We start from the raw sequence: 12,744 nt of genomic DNA, 5'->3' as shown, positions 1-12,744 counted from the left end.
AAGCAGTATCTCAAGTCATTCTTTGTCCCCCAGGACATGCACACGTGAACAAGCACGCACACACACATACATGCAGATATACTCACATATATGTGCACAAATCATGTGCTTACATGCATGCACCTGTAATGCACATACAAATACACATGTGTGCACACAATACTCATATATATGCACACACAAACCATGCACACACATGCATGCATGCATACACATATATGTGCCACAGTTAGGATACAGATTTCTGCCCGTCTCTCTGCCTAAGCAGTTCTCTGAGGAAACTCCTGATGCTTCTTTTTACTTGTATAGCTTCCCAGAGGAGTATGAAGGACCCTGATGGCTGTCAACAGAGTGTCATATGTGGCTCTGAACCAAATGATATAATTTTAAATGTAATGAGAAAAATAGAAGGCACTGAGGAAAAAAAGAAGGCAAATTATAAAATTTCTTTGGGCAGCTTTTAAAACACAGCTGGCCTGTTCAATCATCCTAAAAGTTTTTTTAAAGTCTAAGGGGGCATACAAAATTACCTTTAATTGAGTGTTTACTACAGCTTACATATTACTGTTAGGTCAAGTTTATAATACAGTAGATTCTGAACAGAGCTGTATTTATTACTATGTTGTGTGTATGTCGATTGTTATCTCAATAAAACTGGGGGTTGGGGGGAAGGACTATTAAAAAATACTTTCTGTAGAAGCTAAAAGAATCCCTGCCAGGTGACTTTCACATCAAAGAGGGGAATTTACATGTGACGAGTGTTACAGGAGGAACTGAATCCTCTTGGGAGGTGTTGCTTCTCTCCTAGCCCATAAGAACCAACAATGAGGACTCCTCATCGATGAGGTACGGTGCTAAGCACCCTATGTGAGTTATCTCAATTACTTCTCACAGCGCTGCTATGTGAGAGATAGCATTATTCAGTGAAAAAACGGAGGGTTACGTGAGGCGACCAGCAATTATCTGACAGGTCTGGATTCAAATCAAAATCCCTAGCGCCAAAGCCCGTGGCCTTAAACAATAAAAGGAATGAGGGGGAAATACTAGTATATGTAAGTGAACACCTGGATACCCCTCTACCCTTGTGTGGCTCTGCCTGCCTAGACTTAAAGTCAGGCCAGAGCCTCCAAGGTATGTGGCCCAAAGGGACCATGGGAATTTCTTATACCTTAGGACAGGTCACTCAATGATCGTAGCTGATACTTACGAGTGTTTCCCAGGTGCCAAGCACTGGTAAGATCTTCACAAGCATTATCTCACTTAAACCTCAAAGTCCAAAGCTGTGAGGCAGGTAGTATAGTGACCTTGTTTTACAGATGAACATAGGCTCAGAGAGGCTGATTTCCTTGCCCATGGCCACACAGCTCAGAAACAGCAGACCTGGCCTTCAAACCCAGATCTGGTCTGAGTTCAAGCCACATACTTAACCCCCTCTCCTATACTGCCCTCCAAAGTACTAAGCATAAGACAAATTGAATAGTCTGGGTCTCAAATACGTCCTTAAAACCCTACCAGGTCTCTCAATTAAAACTGGAAAAAGATAAAAATTAGTCCTTTTTTCAGATATTTCCAAATTGTGATTTTTTTTTTTTTTTGCCTATGCAGCACCTAAATCTCATTCCCTTTTAGTTGGAATTCCATTTTTGGAAGGTCTTGAAGGGGGGGTCCCTGCCTGCAGCGGAAGCTCAGAGAGGTCAGATAGTCCCTGTCCTGCTTCCTGGCTCAGCCAACAGGATGCTCCAGCAGGGAAAGATGGCTATGGAGGGATGGTGATGCAAAGACACAGGAGCCCTTAGAGAGCACTCACAGCAGTGCCTGTGGCCGTGAGTAATATTTCTGTGTCACGTCTTTGGCTGGGTTTCCTGCTGACTCACTTCCATTGGTTCCTGCCTGTTTCCTGGGGCCTGTCACTCAGCCTCCGCACCCATTCTATGACCCACCAATATCTTTCCAGTACTTTCTCTTTCTGTTCAGGTAAACTGCAGGTTGCTTCTGATGTGTGCAACCGAGAACCTGACGAGTACGAAATTATTCCTGCATTTGGAATTACATAGGTAGAGGCGAAGATAAACCCTTATCTTAGACTTCCACAGATGATAAAGAATGTACTCTTTTCTGAGATCCAAGGCTAGGGACATAAGTACGTCTTTGTACTTGGGTAACAACAATCTTTTGTACATTGGGACTATAAGGAGCTTTCCTGTGAAGGCCAGAGGCTGTCAGTAGCACTCTAAGTATTAAAAAACAGACACACACACACACACACACACCAACACACACATGCACTCACACAAGATAAAGGTGTTATCTGACAATGATGGCAAGAGAGACTAACTCCTTTCCTAAAGAAACATGCTATGGAGAGGGCATTTGGAAAACAGATCTTTAAATATTTTGTAGTTATGTGGTTTGTTCCTAAAAAACATCAGTGTGCACTCACAAAAGTGCTCATAGCTGCACACTTTTAAATTTGGAAGTCAAAATTTCTAATTTAAAGTAAGAAGTGCATGTTTCAGGGGATTTTGAATCCATTTGTTAGTTTAGAAAAACAACTGACTGACCTCAGGGAAAATGGAAATACACTAACTGCATTACAAGAGTAGCAGCACCCTTGCAGAGTTAGTGACTAGGGCTGAAAAACTAATATCATTAGAGGAAACTTGTAAGTGAGGGTAGCCATTAAAGAAGTAACAAAATAAACTGACCTTTAGAGCCAGAACTTTGAAAAGATCAATAAATCAAGATGATGAAAAAAGTCCCATCACAATGTCTTGGTAAAAATATTATGATAAACAACATTCATAATATTTTATGATTTATAATATATTATAACAGTATATTAAATATCATTAATAATATTGCTACTATTAGACATTTGAGTGAGAACAAAAAGTAATATATTATTAAATAAAACAGAATAGTTTAGAATATGTGTAGAATGTTTAAGTAAATAAATAAACCTCTACTGGGCATGACTGCTTAAATTTTTTTTAGTGATAGAAATGCGCCTTCAAAAAAGTTTGAGTACCATGGGCCTAAACTATTACATTATAAAGCAAAATGACCCTGTGAATTGACCTTAAGGGGCCATAGTGCATAGCGTTTCTCAAACTCCTCTAGTCATGGAACGTATGAAGAGATGAGGATTCCAAGAAGCCTTCTGCGGACAATGCTGTATGATGGTTAACAGAGTGGCCCTGCATGGCAGTCAGAGCTGGATTTAACTACCAGCCTCATCACACACTAGCTGGGTGCCCTGAACATGTTACTAAATCTTTTTGACCTTCTGTTTCTTACCTGTAAAATGGGGCTAGGAATAGCACCTCATATGCTTGTATAAACTTTTAAAATGATACTGTATATAAGTGCCTAGTATTGTATATAAGTGCCTAGTATTATATATAAGTGCATAGTACCTGACATCTTGTAATCACTTCTTGAAAGGAAGCTTCTATTATTACATGATACTAGAAAGTTAGGATAATTGTTTAGAGAGCTGTCATCTTTCACAACTACACTTCCTCAGGGCAAGGGTTGAGTCATCTATTACAAGTCCTATTAACACTTAGCTGCCATAGACATTCATGAATGAATGAAGAAATGAATGATAGAAGCAGAATTCTCTGAAATGAAAGTTTGGGAGACTAAGTATAGCACCAAAGACTGAAGGAAAAACATTTCTTTCTTGGTTGTCTATAACTCACCTTTTAATGACTAGACCAGAACACTCATATAGGATGAGTATTCCTAGTAGCTTTTGTTACCTAGACAGTTGATAACAATTAGCCAGTAATTAATTGTTTCCATCTGCTCCCCTTTGATTCATCATTCAAAACAAATTTATTATGGTTCTCCTGTGGTTTGGTATTGCTAGGAGCTAGAAGTCTAGTACAACCTGAGATGAAGACAAGATGACTACAAGTGCTTTAAAGGTCAAGGGAGTAAGGACTGGGGTGGCCAGGGAACGTTCAGCCATGGGGGCATAAGATAGGCTTCCCCCTCCCCCTCCAACTTTATTGAGGTATAATTGATGAATAAAATTGCAATATATTTAAAGTATATAATGTGATAATTTGCAATACTTATACATTGTGAAATGATTACCACAATCAAGTTAATTAACTCATCCATCAACTCACCGTTTTTTGTCTTTTTTGTTTTTGGTGAGAATGCTTAAGATCTACTCTCTTAGTAATTTCAAATACACAATACAGTATTATTAATGACAGTCACCATGCTGTACATTAGATCCTCAGAACATATTCATCTTATAACTGAAAGTTTGTGCCCTTTGACCACCATCTCCCCTCTTCCCCCACTCCCCAGCCCCTGGCAACCATCAGTTTACTCTCTGTTTCTATGAGTTTGACGTTTTCTTTCAGATTCCACATGTAAGTGATACCATACAGTATTTGTCTTTCTCTGTCTGGCTCAGGTGGGTTTGAAAGGGTAAACAGAAGAGAAATTATTTCAGGCCCAGATAAAACGAGTGAAGGCATAATAGAGTCAATTTCTCTCTCTCATTTCCCTTTGTGGGCTCTTCCCCAGCCCCTGCTGTTCCTATTACAGTGTTTAAATAGTTCTAATGATACAACTGCTACTCCTGATGTCATATTTATTGATCAATAAATAACTCAAAAAAGTCCTAGGCTTCACATGGCCCAGTTTTGGAGTGGTATTGTATTCAGAAAAAGAATCCAGAAACCAAAAGTGAAAGGTAATTCCTATGTACTTTCTTCAATTTACAACTCAAAGTAACACTTGAGAAAGTCACTCTCGGTCAAGTCCCCTGGTCTCCAATCAGCAGCTGCTAAGCCCTCTCTCTTTCCATTTCTTTCTTTTTTTTTTTGTAAATTAATTAATTAATTTATATTTGGCTGCGTTGGGTCTTTGTCGCTGCACATGGGCTTTCTCTAGTTGCTGCGAGCCGGGGCTGCTCTTCGTTGCAGCGCGCAGGCTTCTCATTGCGGTGGCTTCTCTTGTTGCGGAGCATGGGCCCTAGGTGCGGGGGCTCAGTAGTCGTGGCGCACAGACTTAGTTGCTCCGCAGCATGTGGGATCTTCCCGGACCAGGGCTCGAACCGTGTCCCCTGTATTGGCAGGTGGCTTGTTAACCACTGCACCACCAGGGAAGCCCCTCTTTCCATTTCTTAATACCCACTGGTGTCAGTTGGGGTTGCATTCAGCTGCATGTAATGACACCTGTATGCACCTGTGTAACTAAATGGAGGTTTTATTTTCCGTGTGTAACCAGAATTCCAGGGGTAGGCAGTTCAGGGCTGGTATCACTGCTTGAGGAAGTGTCCGTGACCACAGTTCCCTTTAGTTTTCATCTTTTGCAAAATGGTTGCTTCACCTCAAGGCTTTGAATCTGTGTTCTCAGCAGGAAGAAGGAGAGGAATGAAAAGCAAATGACAAAAGCTTCATGCATGCCAGCTGAGTCTGTCTTCTTATTTTTCTTTTTTCTTTAAATTCAGGAAAATAATAGTTTTTTAGAAACTCCACCCCTTGGAGTTCTGCTTATATCTCATTGGGAGTATTGGGTCAATTGGCTATCCATAGCAGAAAGAGAGTCTGGAAAGGTAAGGATTTTTGTTTGTTTTTTTAAAGTGGGCACATTGTCCCCTAAGAACAAAAATGGGGGAGAAAGGAAAGAATGATGGTTAGGCAGCTGGCGGTGTGTGCTGTATTTCTCTCCACCGAAATGCTCCCTGAACCTCTGCTAACACACAGGTACACATATAAACTCCCCTCTCATCTCCCCCTCTCTTTCCACTACTATTCTCTTCTTTCTTTCAGGAGTCAAACTGGATCTTTTTTATTCCAGCTTTTTGGGGGCTCCTCTCCTCAACTGGGAAATACCTACTGGATGACAGGCACTGTGCCAAGCCCTTTATAAGTATTATTTAACTCTCATTACAGCCTACAAAGCAGGTACTTTTATTATCATCCCATGTATAGATGTGGAAAGTGACGCTTAGAGTGATGAATTAACTTGCCAAGGTCACGTAGTTAGTAAGAGAGTAAGAGGTAGTGCTGTCATTTGAACTCTGATGTCTCAGGTAGAAACTGACTTTGAGATGGACATTTGTAGACAGGAAGTTCACTGTGAAGTGCCTTCAGGATTAATACCTGTCGGGGAGCAAGAAAGCAGGATTGGCCAGAAGAAGTGAAGCTAAGACATAGTTGCAACAAAGGGTTTGGCCAATCCCATGAGGAGCTTTGGAGTTGAGAAGGTCCATCAGTGTAATCCCACCTGGAGGCAAAGATCTCAAGGGCCAGGCCTTTAGAAGTGGGGGTCCCCTAAACTGGAAGTGGGTTCTCATAGGGAGGGGGTTTGACCTTGGGCAAGGTAGTTCTCTTCAACTGATGGTAATTTCTCTATAGGGCCTCAGACAGCCATCAGCTACTAACCCTCCCAGCAGCAGGGGTAGGGGTAGGGAACGAGGGCTTCAGTCCTGAAGCGGATACCATGGCGTCCACTATTGTCAAACCCTTGCACTATTCAAATCCACTTTCTTCATATAAGTTCTGGGAATAGTTCCTACAGATTCTGGTTGGTCTCTTTTCTGGGGGAAATTTACAAGAGTATAGTTAGTAGGATGAATTATAGCCCTCACCGCTGTCACTGGTCTTAAGACCACACTGATCATCTCCCTTCCCTTGCCTTTCTGGAGTCCCCTGGCCCTAAGGTAGCATCTATGGTACTCTCAGTGGCTTTCATGGTAGGATGACCGAAACACACATCCCTGAGAGGGTCTGAGCCCCTAGTCACCACATCCTTTTCAGATGTGGCTGCCGTAGTTGTCTATTTACCATCATAACTGAACAAGGGAATACCAAGAGACGTCCCTGTAGATTGCCAGACATATTCTACTCTGCCCCCTGTTGTGTAATAGCAGCTCTACCTCTTCCTCATGATCGGGGTCAATTATCCCTGAAGATGTGACTTCTTTCCTTGCCTGCTAGTGTCTTAGTACAAACAGCCCAAAGTGACTGGGAGGCAGGCATAGCTTGAAGTTTAATGGGACTATTGCTGGGTCCCCTGGTGGAAGTGTTCTCCCTTTGGGAACAAGGATCTCTAGTCCTACAGAGCCCAGAGTTGTGGGGATGGGAAACACAAACTCCCCAAATGGATCACTAGGGTTGATGTGAAGCAGGACCACTCCTTCTACCCCTCAGCTCTCAGATCCACGAATCCTACCTATTGGGGACATAGCAGTACATAATGGTCTTTGATTAGGGTGCATTATTTGTCCTGGAGGATGGTGCCCCATCCTCTCAGTGTATCGTCTCTAATCTGGACCTCAGTTGTGCCTTCAAATGGCCATTCCATTACTCTGTTGGACTGGCAGTTTCTGGCCAGTGGGGTATGTTATAGGACCGATAGATATATGGTCATGTATCCACCGCTTTACACACCTCTTTTATTGTAGCAAGGTTTCTTTGGTCCACTGCTATGTTATGTAGGATCCTGTGTAAGTGGATCAACTATTCTGTAGACCCTTAGACGGTGGTGCTGGCTAAAAACAAAGAAACCAACCAACCAACCTGAGGGCAGGAAAAGCAAACCCATACCCAGAATGTGTATCTATTCTAGTCAAGATAAATTACAGTTCCTTCTAGGATGCAGGAAGTCAATTTGCCATCAACTGGCTGGTTGGTTTCCTTTGAGGGATGGTGTCGTAGTGGGGACTCAGTTTTGCTCTCTGTTGCTGGCAGCTTGGGCACTTGGAGGCAACAGTAGCGCAATCAGCCTTGGTGAGCAAGAGCCCGTGCTGTCGGACCCATGCGTAGTCTCCATCTCTACCATTGTGGCTACTCTCTAAGTGCACTCTAATCTCTGCATTCCCCCAGGGGATGCAGGGTTTGGTTGTTTTTTTTTTTTTAAATTGAGAATCTTGGATAGATTGGTGCGGGGCAGTTTCAGAAGCTTCCACTTGGCTTTCCCCACTATAACTACTCATCCCACAGGCCAAGGAACTAATGTGGGGCTTCTGCTAACTACCAAGTATGTCTATTCTAATTATACATTCAGGGAGGACCAGAGGACTCATTACCATATGCACTTACTGGAAATCCAGTTTTCTTTAGTCATTAGGTTCTGGGTCTGCACATTGGCTGAGGTCCAGAAACCAGGCAGAGGATTGTGACTTTTTATTGCAGCAGCTTCCCTCAGCCTCCTCCTCATTCATCCTTGAGTTTTAAAAGGTGTACACAAAATTGGGGCAGCCACTATGCAAAACAGTATGTAGGTGCCTTAAAAAGCTAAAAATAGAGCTACCATGTGATCCAGCAATTCCACTCCTGGGCATATACCTGGAAAAGTTGAAAACTCTAATTTGAGTGTTCATAGCAGCATTATTTACAATAGCCAAGATATGGAAGCAACCTAAATGTCCATTGACAGATGAATGGATAAAGAAGATGTGGTATATATAAATAAACACACACACACACACACACACACACACACACACACACACACGGAATACTACTAAGCCATAAAAAAGAATGAGATATTGCCATTTGCAGCAACATGGATGGACCTAGAGAATATCATACTAAGTGAAGTAAGTCAGACAAAGACAAATATTATAACCACTTATACGTGGAATCTAAAAAATAATACAAATGAATCTATTTACAAAACAGAAACAGACTCACAGACATAGAAAACAAATTTAGGGACTTCCCTGGTGGCGCAGTGGTTAAGAATCTGCCTGCCAATGCAGGGGACACGGGTTCGATCCCTGGTCTGGGAAGATCCCACATGCCGTGGAGCAACTAAGCCTGCGTGCCGCAACTACTAAGGCTGCACACGTAGAGCCTGTGCTCTGCAACAAGAGAAGCCACCGCAGTGAGAAGCCCGCGCACTGCAACGAACAGTAGCCCCCGCTCGCCTCAACTAGAGAAAGCCCACGCACAGCAATGAAGACCCAATGCAACCACACACACACAAAAGAAAAAAGAAAACAAACTTATGGTTACCAAAGGGGAAAGGGCTGGGAGAAGGATAAATTAGGAGTATGGGATTAACAGATACACACCACTATGTATAAAATAAACAACAGGCATTACTGAATAACACAGGGAACAATATTCAATATCTTGTAATAACCTATAACGGAAAGTAATTTGAAAAAAAAATATGTAACTGTATCACCTTTGCTGTATACCTGAAACTAACACAATATTGTAAATCAACTATACTTCAAAAAAAAAAGTGTACACGATGAAACCTGGTTGGCTGCGCATCTCAGTTTCCTTTAGGTACACAGTGTTCTATTAACTATCTCCATAGCTCTCTGTGGGTCATGTCCCCTTGGTTGCCACTCTTAACAATGCCACTTAATTCTGTTGGTTAAGCGCTGCCACTTGGTCTCCATTTCTTCGGGATGCTGTCAGGCCTGTTGTTATCAGGAAGCCTAGCTCGGTAACAGTATCTTCCGTCATCAGCCCAGGCCTGCAGAGAGGAGTGCAGTAGTGAGGCTGATGTCCCTTCCCCTAGTGCATTCCTTGTTGGCTTGTGCTAAGTGGCAGAACGTAGTCAGTTGGTGGGATGTACGCGGTATATCCCTCTAGCCTGCCCACTTCCCTGCGTCTTTTGCTCCCTTCTTCTGTCGTCTTCCATGACAGCTCCAGCCTTTCTGTTTCACCTAAGGTGGACCACTGCTTTCTCCAAGCTTCCTAGAACCATCCCAGCAACCTGTTAGCACTATCTCCTGGATTCCTTGCCAGGATGTAAATACTGTAGAACGGGAATATGCTCATGTCAGTAAATTCTGCTTTGTCTGGTGTTATGCTGTCCTCTTTCCTCCCCAATTCAGCACCCTGGGGACTTGATCCCACACATATAGTCCCAGCTTCTGCAAGTGTATATACGTTAGCTAGGTCCTTTAGCTCTTTCCGGTTGCATAGTACCTCTCCTCCTTTGGCAGGTCCAGCAATTCCTCAGTGGGGTTATTTTGTGACTTGGCTTTAGTTATTGGTCTGGTAGGAAATGTACAGGTAGATCCTGAGAGCCTTGCAGGGTAGAGACTTCATTTTCAAGCAGGGGGCAGGGCACTTCTACAAACCCAGCGCTCAGGGTGATGTGGGATTTTAAGGTGTCTCAGTGCCTTTACCCAGATACTCCATCCGAAGTGTCAGGACCCCTCTGCTTCCTGGCTACAGCCCTGATCTTGGCATTGCACACTTCCCAGAGCTGAGAAGTCAACCTTTTGGGAGTTCTCCTAAGCTGCTAATTCAGTCCTGGGCCTGATCCCCCGCTTTTTCTGCCTCCTCCCCCTCCCCCACCTCATTTATATGCTGCTAAGGAGGCACTCTAGCTTTCATCCTAAGCCTTTAGTTGGTGATTAATCACCCTCAACTTTGCATTGTCTTTTCCTGAAGCTTAGATTTACTCCATCGATAGCTATCCAATCCCGTAGTTCTTAAATTGCTATTTCCCCCATATAGGGGTAGGATTCAGTAGAAAGAGAAGCTGGACTAAATGCAGTCACAGCTGAGGCCTCAGCTGACCCCTTGGGAGCTGATCCCTTAAGGGGACTCTGGAGTGGGAAGGGCCCTCCAGGGTGGTCTCACCCTGAGGCTGCATCTCCTGGTCATTTGTGCGGGCTCCCCTGGGCAACGGTGTGACCTGATCCAGGTAGTTGTTTGAATGAGGGCAATTCCCGGAAAGGGATTCTGTTGAGCGCTGTTGGCCACCAACACTTCCAGGGCTGGGGAAATGGGCGCCTCGGTCCTAAGAAGTTGCCTGCTCCTTGGCATGCTGGAGGTGGGAGAGAGAAGAGAATAGAGGGGATGCTCCTCTTGAAGAGCTTGAAGAAAAAGATTGGCAGATTGTTGCCTGACCAAGGAACAGAAGATGAAGGAAAGAGATGCATTTCAAACTATATCAAACACTAGTAGTTCCCCTAAACCCTCTTGTGCGGGACGGTGCAGAATGGGGGATGTTAGGACACAAAATTCTGTTTTACTCTGAAGGCCATGTCTTCCTACTAGACCAGAGCTAGTCAAACTGGTGCTCCATGGGCTAAGTTCAGATAGCAGACGTATTTTGTTTGGCTGCCCAGTGTATAAAAAACTGTGAATTGGCTGCCACTGTGTAAAAATTGGAAGAGTTTTGTATGTAAGTTCAGAGCTCCTGCTTGTCTTGAGTGATGGAAGATCTAGCAACACTGTGTCAACATTCCTGCAGGGCAGGAATTGACTGGAGTTGAGTGACAGCTGCTCCTTTACGGGAGGGGATGTGCTCCATAGTTCACCCGTCTCTATGGGTGAATTTCTGAACTTCTTTGGCATTTTTGTTTAGAATTCCTGCTATACTGTGCATGATATATATAATAGGTGTTTGGGCACTTAATATTGGTTTAGTGGAATTGAATGAATTTGATTGGAGAGGAGGTTTGGAGTGACGTCTAGACCTCCAATTGTAATGAGTGGCTTGGCACTCAGGGGAGGCCCCGGGACAACAAGTGCTGATTAGGATAGATTAATGACATGCTGGCTGGAGCCTGCGTAAAGCAAGATGAGCAGAGGGCAAAGGCCTGAAGTTTGGGTGTCTTACCATAGAGTTAGAGAGGAATGGGGAATTAGGGGAACCAGAGAAGGAGAGGAAAGGGAAGCACAGAGGGACCTTGGCAATGAAATGTCACTGGAGGCAAGGGAGCCAAGAGTTTGGGCAGTTACCTCCAGTCTAGCAAAAATGAGAGGAATGGACAGGGAAAAAGGCATGCCAACAGGGAAGTAATTAGGGACTTTCAGAGGAAGTATGAGAAAAGGAAAGATAGATTGTGGGTCTGGAAGTTCGGCCCCGAAGTAGAGGCCCTGGGATCCTTCGTGGGCATATGAATGAGAGCCTTTTGGGGGGTCCTAATTGGGGAAGGCATAGATGGACATTGGTTTAATATTCATCCTTTTCTTCAATACTGTCAGCATCATTTCTGACATCATCTAAAAGAAATTAGTCAGTATTCATGTTGCATCCTTAAAGAATGGACAAAAGAACCATCCAGACTCTGTCCTCTTGTTCTATTGGAATGAAATATTAATTAACTTAATATGTATTTTGGACAATCACCAGCCGGCAGAGACTGGAAACTTCTCTCACAGATATATCTCTCTGTATGAGTGCTATTGGCTTTGTGGGTTTTCTGTGGTAAAATTAAAATTCTGGTTTTGCTCTACCTTGTCACCCAGTTAGTAACCTGCTGTGTGGCCTCACTGGCTCTTAATTAGTATGTGCTCAGAATGTGTAAACTCACTTTAACATTAGCCTAAGTAAAGTGTATTGAGGAAGATGAAATTAAAAGGAACACATTCCAAAGTTCACGTTAGATATAGATAGATCATCCATTGTTTTGGATGTAAACCTGGAAAACCATCATGACCCAATTCCACACGAAATCATTTCAACTCTGGTATTGGGGGCACAGGGAACGCCTTTGTTTCAGAAGAGCCATAATCTGTCTCTATTGTCTTTGGGGTCAAACCACCTGGGTTTGCATCCTGACTCTGACACCTACCAACCAACTCTATGACTTCAGCCAAGTCACAGAACCTCTTGTGACCCAGCCTCATTACATGAGGGTAATGATGCCTATTGGAAAGCCTCGTTGAAAGAGTTAAATGAGAGGATGAATGTGTTGAATTAATAATGTATGCCAAGCCCTTAAAGGCTTTTTGAGGATAGTGAAACTTGAATCTTTCTATTTTCAACTAAGCAAAAGTTTTATTAACT

The sequence above is a fragment of the Aethalodelphis obliquidens genome, unplaced genomic scaffold (assembly GCF_003676395.1).
Source record: "Aethalodelphis obliquidens isolate GAN/ISIS:26980383/991018 unplaced genomic scaffold, ASM367639v1 scaffold38, whole genome shotgun sequence".
NCBI classification, from domain to species: domain Eukaryota; kingdom Metazoa; phylum Chordata; class Mammalia; order Artiodactyla; family Delphinidae; genus Aethalodelphis; species Aethalodelphis obliquidens.
The sequence above is the reverse complement of the archived record's forward strand: the minus strand, read 5'-3'. Positions refer to the sequence as shown.